The following is a 21910-nucleotide window of genomic DNA, read 5'->3' as shown; positions in this document are numbered from 1 at the left end:
AGGAGCACCTGGGTGGCTCAGTTGGTTAAGTGTCTGCCTTCAGCTCAGGTTATGATCTCAGGGTCCTGGGATTGAGCTCATGTCTGGCTCCCTGCTCAGCGGGGAGTCTGCTTCTCCCTCTCCCTCCTGCTGCTCCCCTTGCTTATGCTCTCTCTCTTTTTCTCTCTCTGTCAAATAAATAAATAAAATCTTTAAAGAAAACAAAAAAAGAATCTTAGCCAGATCCCATAACTTCCCAGTAGGTGAAACGTGTTAGTGTTGGTATTCAAATGTTGGTCAAGAGCACTGAGCTCATCCAAATTGGGCAGCTCTCTCCCTCTCAGTCCTATTCTTCTATCAACTCAGGGTGGAGAGGTGGTTGACATAGCAAGTCCGGTTCTGGCTTCTTTCAGCAATCCCTTCAGGAAGGTACCTGTCTTGGTAGGGGCTCCTGGAACTTGGAAGTGGGTTACTTCACACTTTATGTTCTAGACTTTGAGCCTTTGGAGTAATTTAAGAACAACAGGAAAAATCCCACTCAACATCTTGTTTATCAGTTTGAGTTAAATCAAAAGCAATTCACATAGAAGAGATGAGCTTGAAAGAGAGTAGGATGACATTTTGAATAAATTCAGGAGTATGAATAATATATGCAAGGTAGATTGAGGTACATGAGGAGAGCCACAAAGAGATGGAAAGTAGGGGGGTGTCTGGGTGGCTCAGTCCGTTGGGCATTCGACTCTTGATTTAGGCTCAGATCATGATCTCAGGGTCCCGGGATTGAGCCCCACGTTGGGCTCTGTGTGCAGAGCCTGCTTGTCCCTCTCACACACACTCTCTCTCAAATAACTAAAATATATTTTTAAAAAGAGAGTTGGAAAGTAGGGAGTGGGAAGAAAAAAACTTATAACAGACAAAATCAGACTTGAGGATATCAAGTACAAGGTAAGGACTTTGGCCTTGATCGATCTAATGATGTTTTAGGAAAATTTATCTGGCTACGGCATGAAGGGTAAATGAGAGTGAAGAAGCCTGGAGGCAGCTAAGCCAACTGAGAATCTATTTTAATACTTCAGATATGCAGTGCTGACTAAAAGGAAGAGATGGATGGGGGGGGGGAGAAAAGAATTTGGCATCCATTAAATGTTTTGAGGTCCTAAATCATAAAGATCTTTAATCCTTTTTAGAAAAGCCAAGACATTAAGATATCTTGAAATAATTACAGATATTATTATTGGTACAGAGACAGAGTCATGTTCACTGAAGTATAAATTCTACCATATAACTAGTAGTTATTTATAGGGCTGCATATTGAGTGCCTCATAATGATTTGGACCTGAATGAGCCATAAGTTGGTAGTGAGTTGATACAGACAGATATATTCCAATTTAATTTTTTCCAGTGGCTGGGCTGCTTTATTGAAGAAAAGAATTTGAAAGCTTCATGCCTATCTAAAAGTGGAATCTGGAATGTGCGCTGACTTTCTCTTTAGCTTACACTGTTACTCATTCCTAAATGATGGAAATCAAAGGTAAAAGAAAATCCAGTAAGTAATTTTTGAGGAATTTGCTTGGAAAGAATTATTTCCTTATCTGAGTTCAATGAGATCTTCTTTTTCATTTTAACAATGAAAAAAAAAAAACAAACAAACCCTGCATAACAAACCACCCATGCTTGATTTTTATTACTGGTTCTGGCTAACTGGGGAACAGAAGTGGTTCCTTGAACACTAATACCCAGAATTTCACCTCTAAATATTTCTGACGTAGCTTCTTCTATTTATCTTAATCTTTCGACACTTATTTATTGATTGATTCCCATGTGCCTTCTTATATGAAGAGACATAAAATTAGGAAGAGAATTCAAAGGATTTCAAGGACTGAACCACACTCTCTCACCGACACTGCATGCATTTATGCCATTTAAGGAAATCTTTTCTCTCTGTGACATTTTGTTTATGAAGATTACTACTCAGAGAGGGAGACAAACCATGTGAGACTCTGGACTCTGGGAAACAAACTGAGGGTTACAGAAGGGAGGGGATAACCAGGTGATGCGTATTAAGGAGGGCACTTGTGTGTGTGTGTGTGTGTTGTGATAGCGCTGGGTGTCATACACAACTAATGAATCGTTGAACACTATATCAAAAACTAATGATGTACTAAAAAAATAAAATAAAAAATACAAATACAAATATCTCAATAAAATGTGGGTAAAAGAAAAAAAAGAACATGTTCTCAGGCAAAACCTCACAAATTACTACCCCCTTTTGACTCATCATAGATGCAGTTTGAGAGTTACCTCCTCTTTAAATTACTACATTTAAAAGTACAATTCTGTAATTATAGAATTTCATGATGAGTCACTGAAATATAAATCAGAATCAGACTAACTATATAAATACAACCAAAGTATCTTCCCTCTTGAACTATATTTAGGCTTTGTTTTATACATGTTTGAAGAAGAACATCATCTTTTCCATTTCCACACTGAATTTTGGCAAGATTTATCTTCATTTTCCCAGTAAACAGGCTTGAAAGTTTAGAATCATTATTGGCTCTTCTTTATTTTCCTCTAATAATGGCTAACATGTTTATTAGGTGCCAAATACTTTATTGAGCCCTTTACGTAGAACATTTAATGTACCCCAGCAGTTCTTTTATGTATATACTGTTGTTATCCACGTTTCATAGCACATAGAGATTAAATTATTTGTCCAAGGTCATATAGCTAGTAAATGGTATAGCCAGGATGGGAAGCCAGAAATGTAATGCCAGAGCTTATGCTCTTAATCAATTTTTCTATACTGTCTCCTAATAACACTATAACATTGATTTATGGATTTATCCATTCAATTAGTTATTAATTTATTTATTCATGGCATGAATACTTCTTTTATTTACTTATTTATTTGTGAGCACAAGTGGTGGGGGGAGGGGCAGAGGGGAGAGAGAGAGAATCTTAAGCAGGCTCCACACTCAGTGTAGAGCGTGACCCAGAGCTCAGTCTCATGACGCTGAGATCATGACTTGAGCAGAAATCAAAAGTCGGATGATTAACTGACTGAGCCACCCAGGTGCCACTGCACAAACACTTCTTAAGCAGCCATTCTAAATGAGAAACTGTAGAAGGTGCTAGGAATGGATTAAGACAAGGTCCCTACACCAACAACTTAGGGAGAAAAACATGTCAACAAAAAGTATATTACCATGGTTTAACAAATGTTATTTTCATTCTTTTTCTATTTATTTGGATGCTTCTGGCTGCAAATAACTAGGAACCTAAGAGAAGCTTCAACAATATGGAAACTTACTTAAATCACATAGGGAAGTTGAGTTTGGCAATTTTGGGGCCCATGCAGTAGCTCAAGGTTTAAGCCATTAAGGACTTGAACACTTTTAATACTTCTGCTTCACTGTCCATACCATATCAGAGAGTTCTCTCCTCATATTCACAAAATAGCTGCTATAGTAACAGACATCATGTCCTCATACTATAACATCTAAAGCAGAGAGGAGATGAATAGAAAAAAAGCTTTCTTTGTATATCTGCTCTCTCTCCTATTAGGGAAAATGGGTCCTTCAGAAGCATCCAACAGATTGCTCCTTATGTCTTAGTGGATAGAACCTGGGTCACATGCTCGTCTTTAGACTAATCTCAGGCTAAGGGAACAGTAGCACAGTGCCTTCTAAACAAAAGCAGGATTTTGTTAGTAAGGAAAAAGGGAGAATGGTTAAAAGGTAGGCAACCAATATTGGTTACCACACCCTTCTTCCAAAATAGAGTTATACAGAAAGTGCTGGGAAAGAATAGATAAAATGTTTCACTTTGCCTATGAGAACTAGAGATGGCTTTTTAAAGAATGGTGCTTTTAAGCTGACTATTGAAGGGTAGATAGAAGTCTGTATACCAAAGGACCAATATCTCAGAATATCAGAGATAACATACCTTAAAGAATATCAGAAAAAATTACATTCAACATGTACATCCCCTTCACAGTATTTTCCAAATCTGCCTCATTCCTTTTTATGGCCCCGGTCTCTAGCCAAGTCAAAGCCAATAGTGTTTGGGCTTCTCTGCTTCAGTCAATAGTGATTTTATGTGGTGGAGGTCTAACATAATATAAATGCAAGAACCACATTTTTACCAGCTGACCAAATGTCCTTTTGACCAAATAAGATAATAAAGGACATGGTATGCACACTGTAAGGGACCTCAAATATTTGTTTCTTTCCCAGCTCCCTTTCTATCTTCCCCCTTTATGAATTATCTTGCACTCTTATTTTAGGGAATGCCAAAATTGAAAAGTTAGACCTTTGATTCTTCTGACAGTAATGGAATAGAAACTGTAGGATACCATGTGATAGAGACCAAAGAGCTCATTTGCTCTTTATTCAGTATTAAAACTGTATTAGTCATCCTTTGTTGTATAACAAATTATCCCAAATCTTAGTGGCTTAAAACAACAATAAGTATGTATTGTCTCACATAGTTTCTCTAAGTCTGGAATTCAGGAGTAGCCTAGTGGGGTGGTTTAGGCTCAGGGTCTTTTATGAAGGTTGTAATTAAGATGCCAGATGGGTCTGTAGTCATCTGAAGGCTTGAATGGGGCTAGAGGATTTGCTTCCAACATAATTCACATAATTCACTTACGTGGCTGTTTGCAGAAAGCTGTGACCTCTTCATAGGGCTACCTGGTACATGGAGGCAGAGGATACAGTAGCAGAGAAACACAGATTGTTAGATGGTGTTAGGATAACTAGATACAAAATGAACTTGGATCCTTATTTTACATCATATATAAAGGAAATCTCACATAGAATAAAGACCTAAACATAAAAGGTAAAATTATAAAACTAATGGAAGAGAATATAAAGTAATTCTTTTGAGACAGTTAGAGTGGGAAATTATTTCTTAAACAAAACTCTAAAAGCACAAATTATAAGTAAAAAAAAAGATGGATTCAACTGCATTAAATTAAGGATTTTGTTCAACAGAGGATATCAATGAACAGATGGTCACAGAAAAGAATGTTTGCAATGTTTGAATATCTATAATAAACGAGGGACTCCTGTGGCTCAACATGGAAAAAAACAGGAAACAATAATAAAATTATAAATGATTTGAATATGCATAATTACTAATTGGGAAGGCTGAAAGACTAGTAAGCTTATGATGAGATGGTCAATCTCTCTAATGATCAGAGAAGTGAAAATTAAAACATCAGATACTTCTAGACTCCAATAAGATTAGCAAAATTTGTTGAATGAAACCGAGTGTTAGTAAAAAGTGGAAAACAGGAAATCCTTGTGTGCTGCTATGATGAGTTTGAAGTGGACTAGCCACCTGAGTGAGCAATCTGTTAGTGAAGTGGTGCGTGTGCACACCTAGAACCTAGCAATCCCACTCTTGGGTGTATCTGCAGAGAAACTGCTGTACAGGTTTATGGAGGGGCATGTTCATGACAACACTGCTTGTGGGAGGAACTTGCTGGAGGCACCCTAGGAGTCCATCATTAGAGCAATGGAGAAGTAAAAAGTGCTTGACAGAATACAGAATTCAGGAGCTCAGACCCAGATGTACCTGTATGACATGGACAGATCTTTCTACAGCTTCATAAGAACAGAAAGTAGATCAGTAGTTTCCAGGGGCTGGGGAAAGGGAAAGTGGGGAGTAATTACTAATGGGTTTGAGGTTTCCTTTTGGGATAATGAAAATACTCTGGAATCAAATAGTGGTGATTGCTGTGCAATGTTGTGACCATACAAAAAAAATGCTAAATTGCACACTTAAAAAATAAGCTAAAAAAAATCAGTAAACAAATCCACTGCAGAAAATACAGATAACCACAAAGAAATTTTAAAAATTATGCTAAATGAAAAAAAAGAAACAAATTGGGTCTGTATCTAAGATGATATGTGTAAACTAAAAAATAAATACATGTGGGACACCTGGGTGGCTCAGTTGGTTGAGTGTCCGACTCTTGCTTCCAGACCAACCAAGATCATGATCTTAGATCTTGATCTCAAGATCATGGGATCCAGCCTCCCGATGGGCAGAGTCTGCTTGTCCCTCCCTCTCTGCTCCTTCCCTGGCCTGCATTTTCTCTCTCTCTCTCTCTCTCTCTCAGATAAGTAAACAAACACATAAATAAACAAACAAATATCTTTACAAAAAACAAAACACATGTATTCACCAAACACTGTATATATCACTCAATGATACTTATATAACCAAAGACACACAAAATACGTTAAAGTGGGTGCTTGGGAATGGGGGTGAGGGAAAGCAGAATTGGAATAGGAACAGAAAAATGATGAATAAAGAAGTGTCATAAAATAATAAAATAAAACAGGAATAGGGACTGCAGTAGACAGAATAATGCCCCTCCAAAGATATCTATGTACTAATCCTAGCAACATGTGAATATGTTACCTTATATGGCAAAAGGGACTTTGTGGGTATGATTAAGTTAAAGATTTAAAAATGCAGATATTATTGTAGATTATCTGAGTGAGCCCAATGCAATCATAAGGATTAAAAGATGGAAAAGGAGATAAATGAGCTAGAAAAGATGATGTAACGATGGGAAGAGGGGGGCCTAGAAGGTCAGAGTGATGCATTTGTTGGCTTGAAGATGGAAGAGGTCCATGAGCCAAGAAATGTGGGCACCCTCTCAACAGTGGGAAAATCAAGAAACAGATTCTTCCCTAAAGCCTCCAGAAGGAAAGAAGCTTTACTGACATCTAGTTTTAGTTCCATGTGACCTATTTCAGACTTCTGACTTCCAGAATTATAAGGTAATAAATTTGTGTTGTATTGTCATTAAATTTATGGCTATAGCAGCAATAAAAATTTATATAGGGACTGGCCCAGAGCAAAGCTAATATTCTGCTGGAACAGTAGAGAATAGTGAACTCAATTATCTGTACTGAAAGTCCAAAAAGAAAAAAAAAATGTGCATCTTCCCCCAGAAACAATTAGTACTTGGTTCATTCTGTGTTTGTTCGAAGAATTAGTATGTGGTGGCAATTATACCTAAACTTTCTAAAATGTAAGTTTAATCAAATCCATTTCACAATTTTATAAGGATAAAAAGTACCCCTTTCTCACCAACTACCATAGATATTTGGTTCTTGTTTGTATCAACTGCTTGGGCTGCTATAACAAAATACCACAGGCGGGGTGGCTTAAAAACACGTTTATTTTTCTTATAGTTCTGGATGCTAGAAGTCCTGGATCAAGATCTGACAGCATTCATTCTTGATAAGAGCTCCCTTCCTGGCTTATAGATGACTACCTTCTTGCTCTGTCCTCATATGGCCTTTCCTAGCTGTGTTCTCAAAGAGGGTGGGGAAGAGGTGAGAGCTCTTTGGTGTCTCTTTTCATAAAGACACTAATTCTATGGGATCAAGGCCCCTCACTTATGGCCCCATTTAAGTTTATTTACTTCTGTAGAGTCCCTATCTCCAAATACAGTTATACTGGGAGTTAGGGCTTCAGTATATGAATTTGGCGGCAGGGGTCACAAACATACAGTCTATAATACTACTTTAGTGGATTCATTTTAAGTAACCTTCTTAAGGGACACTTTTATGACCTTAGACAGTTTTTTTTATTAATTTAAAATTTCTGTTAAAAAGGTATGCTGTATAAGGGAAGAGAAATTGTTTGTTTTATCCCATGTTATTTTCCTAGTACCTAGCACAGAGCTTAACACATTTTAGGGGGTTCGTTAAATATTTGCTGAATGAATAATTAATCAGTGAATGGAAACTCTGCTCTAGGCTTTCAGTCAACGAGTGGTAGCAGTCACAGAAAATAACCAATCCCAGAATTTTCTGTTGCACATCCTCTATTAAGAAAAGAGAGAGAAGAAAAAGGAATATATTAGTTTTCAAGGCTGCTATAACGAAGTACCACAAACTGGGTGGCTTAAAATAAAGAAATTTGTTCTCTCATGGTTCTGGAAACTAGCACTTTGAAATCAAAATGGAGGCAGATTGATTCCTTCTGGAGGCTCTGAGGAAAAATCAGTTCAATTACTCTTCCTAGCTTCTGGTGACTCTTAGGAATCCTTGGCATCCCTTGGCTTACAAGAGGCATCCATCAATCTCTGCCTCCAACTTTATATAATCTCCATCTGCCTCTGTGTCCTCTCCCCTTCTTATAAGGACATCAATCATTGGATTTAAGGTTCACTCAAATCCAGAATGATTTAATCTCAATCCTTAAGAAATTACATCTTCAAAGAACTTATTTCCAAACAAGGTCACATTCTGAAGTTCTGGACATGAATTTTTGGATATACTACTTAACCCACAACAAGGATCTGATAGAAACAGTCACTGCAGATAGATTTCTATCTATTATTAAGTAAATAAATAATACCTCATATTATGCCTTATATAAATTGTCAAAAAAACAACTATGTAAGTCCCTATATTATTTGACAATTACTGATATCCTTTCATGAAAGATGAGAGATGAGAGCAAAAACATATCAGACCCATTAGCAAAGCAAAAGATAGCTTTCTGTGAATAGAAAATTATTGTGAGGGGGGTCCAGATGTTGGATTTCACAGACAAAAACTTCAAAGAAAGTATTATAAATATGTTCAAAGAATTGAAAATATGATAATAACAAACAAATTGGAAATCTTAATAAATAAAAGTTACTAAAAACTGAAATTTGAGAGTTGAAAAGTACAATTGAAATGAAAGTTTCACTAGATAAGGTCAACATTAGAATTGAGATGGTAGAAGAATCAGTAAGCTTGAAGACACATCAACAGAAATGATTCAATTCAAAGACTAGATAGATGTAAAAAGGATGGAGGAAAATGAACAGAGCATCAGAGACTTGCAGGATAATAGTAAGGATTCCAACATGTGTTAATGGGAGTCCCTGAAGGAAAAGAGGAAGAAAATGAGTAGGAAAAGTATTTGAAGAAATAATGGCTGAAACCTTCCCAAATTTGATTTAAGAGAAACAAAGCAAAACTTACAGGTAGAGAATCTCAACAAACCCCAAAAAAGATAAACATAAAGAGAACCACACCTAAACTCATGGTAGCCAAACTGAAAGCCAAAAACAAGGAAAAAATTACAAAAGCTTCAAAAGAAAAATGACTCATTATATGTAGGGGAAATAAAAATAGAACTACTGTCTGACTTCTCAGAAACAAATGAGGATAGTGGAATGACAGATTCAAAGTGCTGAAAGAAAAAACAAAAGAGATCAACTATGAATTCTATATCCAATGAAACTAGTCTTCAAAGATGAAGGTAAAGAAAGATATTTACAGAGAAATAAAAACAGAGAAGTTGTTGCTAGCAGACCTGTCTTCTAAGAAATACTAAAGAAAATGATGCTTGACAATAACTTGATCTTCAGGAAGGAAAGAAGGGCATGGAAAATAGTAAATATGTGGGTAAGTATAAAAGAGCATGTAATTTTTCTCTCTTTTCATAATTTCTTTGAAAAACATGTTTGTTCAATGCAATAAATATATTATTGTATTATTCAGTTTATAACATATATAGGTATAATATATATAATAATACTAGCATAAAGCAAAAAGGAAGAAATGGAGTTCTCCTGGTGAAATATATTTTATCAGAATTAAGGCAGTATTAATCTATCTTTGGGAAACCTATTAACCATGTTACACCTAAAAGAACTAGAACAAGAACAACAAACAAAATCTAAAACCAGAAGAAGGAAGGAAACAATAAAGATTAGAGCAGAAATAAATGACACAGAAACTAAGCAAACAGAACAGATCAATGAATCCAGGAGCTGGTTCTTTGACAAGATCAACAAAATGATAAACTTCTAGCCAGACTCAAAGAGAGAGAGAGAAGCAAAATCACAAATGAAAGAGGACAAAAAACAACCAACACCACAGAAATGCAAACAGTTGTAAGAGAATATTAAAAACTATATGCCAACAAATTGGACAACCAAGAAAAAAATGGATAAATTCATAGAAACATATAATTTATCAAAACTGAAGCAGGAAGAAATAGAAAATTTGAACAGACCAATTACCAACAAGGAGATTGAATCAGTAATCAAAAAACTCCCAACAAACAAGAGTCCAGGACTAGATGGCTTCACAGGTGAATTCTATCAAACACTTAAAGAATTAACACCTATTCTTCTCAAACTTTCAAAAAATAAAAGTGGAGGGAAAACTTCTAGATTCATTCTATGAGGCCAGCATTACCCTGATACCAAAGCCAGATAAAGACACCATAAAAAAAAGAGAATAAAAGGCCAATATTTGTGATAAACATAGATGCAAAAATCTTCAATAAAATAATAGCAAACCAAATTCAATAATACATTAAAAAGGGGCGCCTGGGTGGCTCAGTCATTAAACGTCTGCCTTCGGCCCAGGGCATGATCCCAGGGTCCTGGGATCGAGCCCTGCATCAGGTTCTCTGCTCCGCTGGGATCCTGCTTCTTCCTCTCCCACTCTCCCTACTTGTGTTCCCCCTCTCACTGGCTGTGTCTCTCTCTGTCAAATAAATAAATAAAATCTTAAAAAAAAATAATACATTAAAAAAATCATTCACCACAATCAAGTGGGATTTATTCCCAGGATGCAAGGGTGGTTTACAAATCAATCAACATGATACATCATATCAATAAAAGGAAAAAATCGTATGATCATTTCAATAGATGCAGAAAAAGCATCTGACAAAGTACAACATCTATTCATGATAAAAGTCCTCCACAAAGTAGGTTTAGAGGTAACATACCTCGACATAATAAAGGCCATATATGAAAAACCCACAGTGAACATCATACTCAATGGGGAAAAACTGAGAACTTTTCCCCTAAGGACAGGAACAAGACAAGGATATCCACTCTCACTACTTTTACTCATCATAGTACTGGAAGTCCTAGCCACAGCAATCAGACAACAAAAAGAAATGCTTTTTATTTCAGGGAGGAAGAAGTAAAACTTTCACTATTTGCAGATGACATGATAGTATATACAGAAAACACAAAGGACTCCACCAAAAAACTACTAGAACTGATAAATGAATTCAACAAAGTTGGAAAAAAATCAATGTGCAGAAATCTGTTGGATTTGTATACACTATGAAGTAGCAGAAAGAGAAATTCAGAAAACAATCCCATTTACAACTGCACCAAAAATAATACTAAGATACCTAAACCTAACCAAAGAGGTGAAAGTCCTGTATTCTGAAAACTATAAAACATTGATGAAAGAAATTGAAGAGGACACCAAGAAATGTAAAGACATGCCATGCTCATGGATTGGAAGACAAATATTGTTAAAACTTCTATACTACCCATAGTAATCTACACATTCAGTGCACTCTCTACCACAATACCAAGAGCATTTTTCACAGAACTAGAGCAAAGAATCCTAAAAGTTGTATGGAAACACAAAAGACTCTGAATAGCCAGAGCAATCTTGAAAAAGAAAAGCAAAACTGGAGGTATCACAATTCTGGACTTCAAGTTATATTACAAAGCTACAGTAATCAAAACAGTTATGGTAATGGCACAAAAATAGACACATAGATCAATAGAACAGAATAGAAAACCCAGAAATAAACCCACAACTACATGATCAATTAATCTTTGACAAAGCAGGAAAGACTATCCAATGGGAAAAGACAATCTCTTCAACAAACGGTCTTGGGAAAACAGTTCAGCTACATGCAAAAGAATGAAATTTGACTACTTTCTTATACTATATACAAAAATAAACTCAAAATGGATTAAAAATCTAGATGTGATATCTGAAACCATAAAAATCTTAGAAGAGAGCAGAGGCAATAATGTCTCTGACATCAGCTGTAGCAACATTTTTCGAGATATGTCTCCTGAGGCAAGAGAAATAAAAGCAAAAATAAACTACTGAGAGTACATCAAAATAAAAATTTCCTGCACAATGAAGGAAACAGTCAACAAAACAAAAAGGCAACCTATTGAGTGGGAGAAGATATTTACAAATGACATATCCAATAAAGGGTTAGTACCCAAAGTATATGAAGGACTTATATAACTCAACACCTCAAAAAATTTCAAATAATTCAATTAAAAAGGGGGCAGAAGACATGAATAGCCATGAATAGACATAGAGATGGCCAACAGACACATGAAAAGATGCTCAACATCACTGATCATCAAGGAAATGAGAATCAAAACTACAATGAAATATTACCTCACACCTGTCAGAATGGCTAAAATTAAAAACACAAGAAACAACAAGTGTTGGCAAGGATATGGACAAAAAGGAACCCTCTTGCACTATTGGTTGGGAATGCAAACTGGTGCAGCCACTGTGGAAACAGTGTGGAGTTTCCTCAAAAAGTTAAAAATAGAACTACCATACTATCCAGTAATTGCACTACTGGGTATTTACCTAAAAAATACAAAAACACCAATTCAAAGGGATACAGGTACCCCTATGTTTATTGCAGCATTATTTATAATAGCCACACTATGGAAGCAGCTGTGTTCATCAATAGATGAATGGATAAAGAAGATGTGGTATATATACACAAGGGAATATTATTCAGCCATAGAAAAGAATGAAATCTTGCCATTTGTAACAAGGATGGGGCTAGAGAGTATAATGCTAAGAGAAATAAGTCAGAGAAGGATAAATACCACGTGATTTCACTCATATGTGTCATTTAAGAAACAAAACAAATGAGCAAAGAAGAGAGAGAGAAACAGAAACTAAGAAACAGACTCTTAGCTATAGAGAACAAACTGATGGTTACCAGAGTGGAGGTGGGAGGGGAATGGGTGAAATAGGTCACGGGGGTTAAGGTGATGTACTTGTCGTGATGAGCACTGGGTGATGTATGGAATTGTTGAGTCACTATATTATACACCTGGAACTAATGTAACACTGTGTGTTAACTACATTGGAATTAAAACAATAATAATTAAAAAATAATAAATTAAAAATTTTAGAAATTGACTATCTCTATATTAAGTATGCACAATTTCAAAAAATCTGTAAGTGTATAAGTGTGCAGATAGATACATGTTCAAAGGAGCTGAGATGACATTTTATAAAAATGTAATAAAATGCATTAAATGCAAGTTCAGTGAAACTATAAGGAGGACAAACTGAAGCAACTGCTGAATTTCAAATACATATTTCCTTTGTCCCAAGATGTATCATTCCATAATACATTCCTTTAAGGTTAAGAAAAAGTTATTAAACGATAGGATGGAACCATTAAAAAAAATACAATAGATTGAAAGTCATAGGATGGGAAAACATATACCAAGGAAACACTATCCACAAGAAAGCTAGAGAGGCTATATTAAAATAGACTTTAAGAAAATCACTAGAGACAGAGAGGAACATTTCATAATGACAACAGGGCCAATTCATCCAAAAGATAAAGCAATTCCAAATATACTTGCATGTAACAAAAGAACCCCAAAATATGTGAAGCAAAAATTGATAACTTTGAAAGGAAAAACAGACTATTCAGCTATTACAGTTGGATATTTCAATATTTCTCTCTCACTAATGATAATACTAATTGATAATTAACTAGAAAGCAAATCAGAAAGGATATAGAATACCTGAGCAATATTATTAAACAACTAGAACATTCCACCCAACAACAGTAGAATATACATTCTTTCTAGTACACATGAAAGATTCTCTAGAATATACCGTATACTAGATGATAGAACAAGTCACCATACATTTATATGGATTGAAATCATACAAAGTATGTTCTCTGACCATACTGGAATTAAATTCGAAACCAATAATAGAAGGAAATCTGGAAAATCTCTATATAGTTGGAAATTAAACAATATGCTTCTAAGTAATTCACAGATCAAAGAAGAAATCACAAGGGAAATTTAAAAATATCTCTACTGCAATTTTGGGGTGGAGTGTTTTGGGTTTTCCACATGGAGTATCATGTCATCTGTGAAGAGTGAGAGTTTGACTTCTCCTTTGCCAATTTGGATGCCTTTTATTTCTTTTGTTGTCTGACTGCTGAGGCTAGGACTTCTAGTGCTATGTTGAAAAACAGTGGTGATAGTGGATATCCCTGTTGTGTTCCTGACCTTAGGGGAAAACTCTCAGTTTTTCCCCATTGAGAATGACATTTGCTGTGGGTTTTTCATACATGGCGTTTATGATATTGAGGCATGCTCTCTCTATCCCTACACTGTGAAGAGTTTTAATCAAGAAAGATGCTGTACTTTGTCAAATGCTTTTTCTGCATCTATTGAGAGGATCGTATGGTTCTTGACCTTCCATTTATGCAGCATATCACATTAATTAATTTGTGGATTTGAACCACCCTTGAAGCCCAGGAATAAATCCTGCTTGGTCCCTGTTTTAATGTACTGCTGGATCTTATTGGCTAGTATCTTGGTGAGAATTTTTGCATCCATGTTCATCAGCGATATTGGTCTGTAGTTCTCCTTTTTGGTGGTGTCTTTATCTGTCTTTGGGATCAAGGCAATGCTGGCTTCATAGAAAGAGTTTGGAAGTTTTACTTCCATTTCTATTTTTGGAAACAGCTTCAGAAGAATAAGTATTAATTCTTCTTTAAATGTTTGGTAGAATTCCCCTAGGAAGCCATCTGACACTGGACTCTTGTTTGTTGGCAGATTTTTGATTACTGCATCAATTTCCTTGCCGGTTATGGGTCTGTTCAGGTTTTCTATTTCTTCCAGTTTCAATTTTGGTAGTTTATTTGTTTCTAGGAATGCATCCATTTCTTCCAGATTGCCTAATTTGTTGGCATATAGTTGTTTATGACATGTTCTCATAATTGTTTGTATTTCACCAGTGTTGTTTGTGATCTCTCTTCTTTCATTCATGATAAAACACATCTTCTTTATCCATTCACCTATTGATGGACACTTAGGTTGTTTTCATTTCCTGGCTATTATAAATAATACTGCAATAAACATAGGGGTGCGTATATCTTTTTGAATTGGTGTCTTCATTTTCTTTGGGTAAATACCACATAGAGGAATTATTGGAGCGTATGGTATTCCTATTTTTAATTTTTTGAGGAACCTCCATGCTGTTTTCCATGGTGGCTGTACCAATTTACATTCCCACCAACAGTACATGAGGTTCGTTTTTCTCCACATCCTTGCCAACACTTGTTATTTTTTTGTCTTTTTGACTTTAGCCATTCTCACAGGTGTAAGATGATATCTCATTGTGGTTTTGATTTGCATTTCCCTGATGATGAGTCATATAAAATCAATGCACAGAAATGAGTGGCATTTCTATACACGAACAATGAGACAGAAGAAAGAGAAATTAAGGAGTCAATCCCATCTATAATTGCACCCAAAACCATAAGATTCCTAGGAATAAACCTAACCAAAGACGCAAGGGATCTGTACTCACAAAATTATAGAACACTCATGAAAGAAATTAAGGAAGACACAAAAAATGGAAAAATATTCCATGCTCATGGATTGGAAGAACAAATATTGTTAAAATGTCTATGCTACCTAGAGCAATCTACACATTTAGTGCAATCCCTATCAAAATACCATCAACTTTTTTCACAGAGCTGGAACAAATAGTCTTAAAATTTGTATGGAACAAGAAAAGCCCGAATAGCCAAAGGAATGTCGAAAAAGAAAACCAAAGCTGGTGGCATCACAATTCTGGACTTCAAGCTATATTACAAAAGCTATAATCATCAAGACAGTATGGTACCAGCACAAAAACAGACATATTGATCAATGGAATAGAATAGAGAACCCAGAAATGGACCTTCAACTCTATGGTCAACTAATCGTTGACAAAGCAGGAAAGAACATCCAATGGAAAAAGGACAGTCTCTTCAACAAGTGGTGTTGGGATAATTGCACAGCCACATGCAGAAGAATGAAGCTGGACCATTTCCTTACACCATACACAAAAATGGACTCAAAATGGATGAAAGACCTAAATGTCAGACAGGAATCCATCAAAACCCTATAGGAGAACACAGGCAACAACCTCTGTGACCTCGGCCACAGCAGCTTCTTGCTAGACATGTCTCCAAAGGCAAGGGGAACAAAAGCAAAAATGAACGACTGGGACTTCATCAAGGGAAAAAGCTTTTCCACAGCAAAGGAAACAGTCAACAAAACCAAAAGACAACTGACAGATTGGGAAAAGATATTTGCAAATGACATATCAAGTAAAGGGCTGGTATCCAAAATCTATAAAGAACTTATCAAACTCAACACCCAAAGACCAAATAATCCAATCAAGAAATGGGCAGAAGACATGAACAGACATTTCTCCAAAGAAGACATCCAAATGGACAACAGGCACATGAAAAAGTGCTCCACATTACTTGGCGTCAGGGAAACACAATCAAAACCACAGTGAGATACCACCTCACACCAGTTGGAATGGCTAAAATTAACAAGTCAGGAAATGACAGATGTTGGCGAGGATGTGGAGAAAGGCGAACCCTCATACACTGTTGGTAGGAATGCAAGCTGGTGCAGCCACTCTGGAAAACAGTATGGAGGTTCCTCAAAAAGTTGAAAATAGATCTACCCTACGACTCAGCAATTGCACTACTGGTTCTTTACCCCAAAGATACAAATGTGGTAATCTGACGGGGCACCTGCACCCCAATGTTTATAGCAGCAATGACCACAATAGCTAAACTATGGAAAGAACCCAGATGTCCATGGACAGATGAATGGATAAAGAAGATGTGGTAATATATATACAATGGAATATTACTCACCCAACAAAAAATGAAATCTTGCTATTTTCAATGATGTGGATGGAACTAGAGGGTATTATGCTAAGAGACATAACTCAATCAGAGAAAAGCAATTATATGTTCTTACTGATATGTGGAATTTAAGAAACAGAACAGAGGATCATAGGGGAAGGGGGGGAATAAAACAAGATGAAACCAGAAAAGGAGAGAAACCATAAGAGACTCTTAATCATAGGAAACAAACTAAGGGTTGCTGGGGGGGGGGATGGGGCAACTAGGTGATGGGCATTAAGGAGGGTATGTGATGTAATGAGCACTGGTTATTATTTAAGACTGATGAATCACTGACCTCTAACTGTGAAACCAATAATATATTATATGTTAATTAATTGGATTTAAATTAAAAGAAACAAACAAAAGAATCACTGAATTCTACCTCTGAAACTAATAATACACTACACATTAATTCAATTTTTAAAAAATATACATAAACAAGAAAAAATAACTAGTGCATGAACATTAAATCATGACATATCAAAACTAATGGTATACAGGTAAAGCAGTACACAGAGGGAAATGTATAGCCTTAAATGCTTGTTTTAGGAAGGAAACAAGATTTAAAATCAATAACCTAAAAATAATCCAATTAACTAAGCTCTCAACTTAAGAAATTAGAAAAGAAGAGCAAATCAAACCCAAAGTAACTAAAATGAAGGAAATAATAAAGATCATGGCAGAAATCAATTTTTTAAAAAACAACAGAACAATAGACAAAATCAATGAAAGTGAGGCATTTGATAAAATCCAACAAACACAATAAAGCTCTCGACAAACTAGGAATAGAATAAACCTTCTTTAATTTGATAGAAGGCAGCTATATAAAACCTACAACTAACATCATGCTTAAAGATGAAAGACAATGCTTTCCCTCAATATTAGGTATAAAACACAGCTAACCACTCTTGCCACTGCTATTGAACATTGGACTGCAGCTTCTAGCCAGTGCAACAGGCAAGAAAATATGAATATAATACCAGTATACACCAATTAGAAACGAAATTAAGAAAAATTACATTCACAACAGTATAAAAATATTCAGGAATAAATTTAACAAAAGAAGTGCAGAGTGTACATATAAAATTATAGGATATTATCAAGAAAAATTAAAGACCAAAATAAATGTAGATATGCCCCAAGTCTGCAAATCGGAAGACTCAATATTGTTAAGATAATCTCTTTTCTCAAAATTGATTCACAGATTCAATTCAATTCTTATGTAAATACCAATAGACTTTTTTTGGTGAAAATTGATAAGCTAATGCTAAAATTTGTATGGAAATCCAAAAGACCAAAAATAGCTAATATGGGTTTAAAAAAGAACTAAGTTTGAGGACTTATTTGACCTCATTTCAAAATTTACTATAAAGCTGTAGTAATCAAGACAGTAAGTAGAACATAACACTTACAGAGAAAAACCTGAGAGAAAAACCTTTTTAACCTTAGGTTAGGCAAAGATTTCTTAGATATGATGACAGTCATATTGATAAATCAGACTCCATTAAAGTTAAAAACTTTTGCTCTGCACGACACCCTTAAGAATGAAAAATAATGATAAGAAGCCATAGACTGGAAGAAAATATTTGCAAACATATATCTAATAAAGAATCTGTATCCAGAAAATATTAAGAACCCCTTAAAAAAATAATCCCTAAAAACCAAAATTAAGGAAACCAACAACCCAATCTAAAAAAATGGGCAAAAAGACTTTAATAGACACGAGGCAATGAAAATATATGAATAGCAACTAAGCATATGAAAAGACACTCAGTGTCATTATTCATTGTGAAAAGGTAATTTTATCTATTTTTTAAATTATTTATTTATTTGGGAGAGAGAGCAGAGAGCAAGAACGAGCTGGGGAAGGGGCAAAAGAAGAAGCAGAAAGGGAAGCAAACTCCCCACTGATCAGGGAGCCCGACATGGGGCTCAATCCCAGGACCCAGGGATTAGGACCTGGGCCAAAGACAGATGCTTAAGCAACTGAAGCCACTGAGGCACCCTGTGAAAATGTAATTTTAAATCACAGTTATTTACTATTACATATACCACATACCCTACTAGAATGGCTAAAATTTAAATGACTTAAGATACTAAATGTTGGAGAAGAAGCAGAGAATCTGGGACCCTCATATATTGTGAGTGGAAATGTAAAATGGTACATACATTTTGCAAAGCAGTTTGACAGTTTTGTAAAATGTTATATATATATATATATTTACCATGTAACCTAGCAATTCTCTTCCTAGGTACCACAAATATTTGTATATGAATGGACATTATGTTCACAGCAGCCGAAACCTAGAAATAATCCAAATACCCATCAGCTAGTGAGTGGATAAACAAGATGAGTGAGAGACATCTTACCTCACAATATCTATGTACAATTTGGTATTTCCATACAATGGAATACTACTCTGTAACACACACACAAAAAAGAAGGAATTATTAATACATTCAACTTGGATGAACTTCAAAAACATTATGCTAAGTTAGAGAAGCCAACAGTTAAGCTTACATGATTCTGTTTAAACGAAATTTCTAGAAAAGAGAAAATTACAGAGACAGAATGCACCTGGGGTTGGAGGTGGAAGCAGAGTTTTACAGCAAATGGAAACAAAACAGTGTTTTGGGTTTCATTTTTGGCCTTTTTTGAGTTGATGGAAGTATTCTTAAATGAGATTATAGTGATGGTTACACAACTTTATAAATTCATTAAAACTCATCAAATTGTACATTGAATTGTAAACTTATAGAATCAAACCTCAAAGAAGCTATTTTTTGTTAAAAAAAAGATTGCATTCTGCTTAAAATATACTCCTTGTATACTATTTGCATTGCTGTTACACAGGGCTGTCATACCACCTTTTTTTTTTTTTTTAAAGATTTTATTTATTCATTCAACAGAGAGAGAGACATCCAGCGAGAGAGGGAACACAAGCAGGGGGAATGGGAGAGGAAGAAGCAGGCTCCCAGCGGAGGAGCCTGAAGTAGGGCTCGATCCCAGAACGCCAGGATCACGCCCTGAGCCGAAGGCAGACGCTTTAATGACTGAGCCACCCAGGAGACCCTGTCACATCACCTTTTAAAATTACTAATTCAGATTGGAATATGAACAATTCCTGCACAAAATCAACACTAACTTGATTTATTTCTCTGCCTCTTTTATCATTCTTTGTGCACATACTTGGCTCTTCTATTTAAACCTTAGCTCAGCAGTTCTCAAAGGGTGGTTCAGGGACTAATTCTTTCTGAAATTCTGCTAGGTTAAAAATATTTTCATAATAATTCTAAGAATATTTACCTTTTTCACTTCATTCTCCCATGAATGCATACTGAAGCTTTCCATATGACATGTGAATCACAACAAACTGCATGAAGCAGACTTGAGAATCCAACTGCTTTCTTTTTCTTTTTTTTTTTAAATTAAGCCAGACATTAAATTTACAAAAGCACTCTTCTAATTTTGGGGAAAAACACAGTTTCAGCATAAAAATGCATTATGTTAAAATGTAATGGGTTTCTTATTGATATTTTAAATGAATTGATAACTATTTTTTAAAGTCCTTAGTTTTTATTTCTAATATGGCAAATATTTATAGATAAAACCATATTGATAGGTAAAACCACAAATATTGATAAATAAAAGCTCTTTGGACTCTTCAATCATTTTGGTGGGTGTGAAGTGTTCCAAGATAATAAAGTTTGAGAACCAGTGCCCTTGTCTACTCCTGTTTGCCACATTTGACAACAGGGGATTAGAGAATTGGGCACATCTTCTTTGAAAGATGTCTTGGTTACAAAAATCATCTGCTTCAAGAGAAATCTATAGCTTTTAGTCAGGACATCATTTAGAAATGTAGCAAATGTTAATCCAATATTTCTTTTTCTTTTTCTTGATGAAAATAAGCACAGTCCTAGAAAAGGAGAAGCATAGTCATGGAAAGGACTTGAAGCAGCACCTAACAGGTCTTACTCTTAAGGGCTTACTCTTAAAATAGGTAGTAATTACTATGTAATTATTAGACTATGGCAGTCTTTATTTATCTAACAAGTATTTATTGAATGCCTACGAAAGCCAGGCTCTATGGGTCAGCATTGAGTATTCGATAATGAGCAAAACACTACCTGTCCTCAAGGAGTTAATAGTCAAATAGTGGAGTCACTAGAATAATGACATAAAGAAATACATAATCACGAATTGTGGTAAGAGTTTTAAAAGAAGTGATGGACATATGAGTTCATAAAGATTTGACCTGATTTTCAGAATCAGATAATAAGACTTCTCTGAGAAAGTGACAGTTGAACTGCAATTTAAAAAATGAGCAGGAGGAGGTAAGGAGACACAAGAGAGAAACAGCATTCAAAGCCCCTTTAGGTAGATTGCTGAGAGGCCAGTGTGGCTGGAGTCCATACAGCCCAAGCCATTTGGGGCTTTATATGCTTTGCAAGTATATAGAGCTTTATCACGTGGTCAGTGGGGAATATTTAGGAGAGTGGGGTGTAACAGAACTAGATTTGCACTTTTAAAAAGATCTCTGGCAGCTGGAACACAGTGGAACAAGGAAGAAAAATGGAGACTATTCACACAGCGATGGCAGTATCCAGGTGAAAGATGATGGAAGTTTGGAACTGAGTAATGGCGGTGGAAGCCCAAGTATGTGGACGAATTTGGGATGTATTTTTGCAAGTAGGGCCCAAAGAACCTGGTGATTAATTGAAAGTTTAACTAGTACAGTTATTGTATAAAAGGCGTAGGTGCAAAGTCTCCCCCTTTCCCTCCTGGTACAGATCCAAAGGCTCAAAGTGATGCCCGGGGCCTTTCGTCTATGCCACAGGGCAAATCGCACATACAAGGCCTGGTTCCCCATCTCGCATAAAGGACTCACTCGACTTTATCCTCCGGAGGTCAGTAGCGTGGAACCGCACCGTTTCCTGGGCAACACCATTGTCGGGCTCTCCCGGCGGGGGAGGGGTAACTAAGGACAACGGCCGGATGAGAACTCCGGAAGAGAGGCAAAGTCAGAGGGGAAAAATGGGCAGCACGTGCCACAGCCTAGGCCATCGCCGGTGATTCGAGGGCTCAGCACGAGGAGAGAGCGGAGGGCGGGAAGGGCCGGAGAATGCGCCTGTGATT

The sequence above is a fragment of the Ursus arctos genome, unplaced genomic scaffold (assembly GCF_023065955.2).
Source record: "Ursus arctos isolate Adak ecotype North America unplaced genomic scaffold, UrsArc2.0 scaffold_15, whole genome shotgun sequence".
NCBI lineage: Eukaryota > Metazoa > Chordata > Mammalia > Carnivora > Ursidae > Ursus > Ursus arctos.
The sequence above is the reverse complement of the archived record's forward strand: the minus strand, read 5'-3'. Positions refer to the sequence as shown.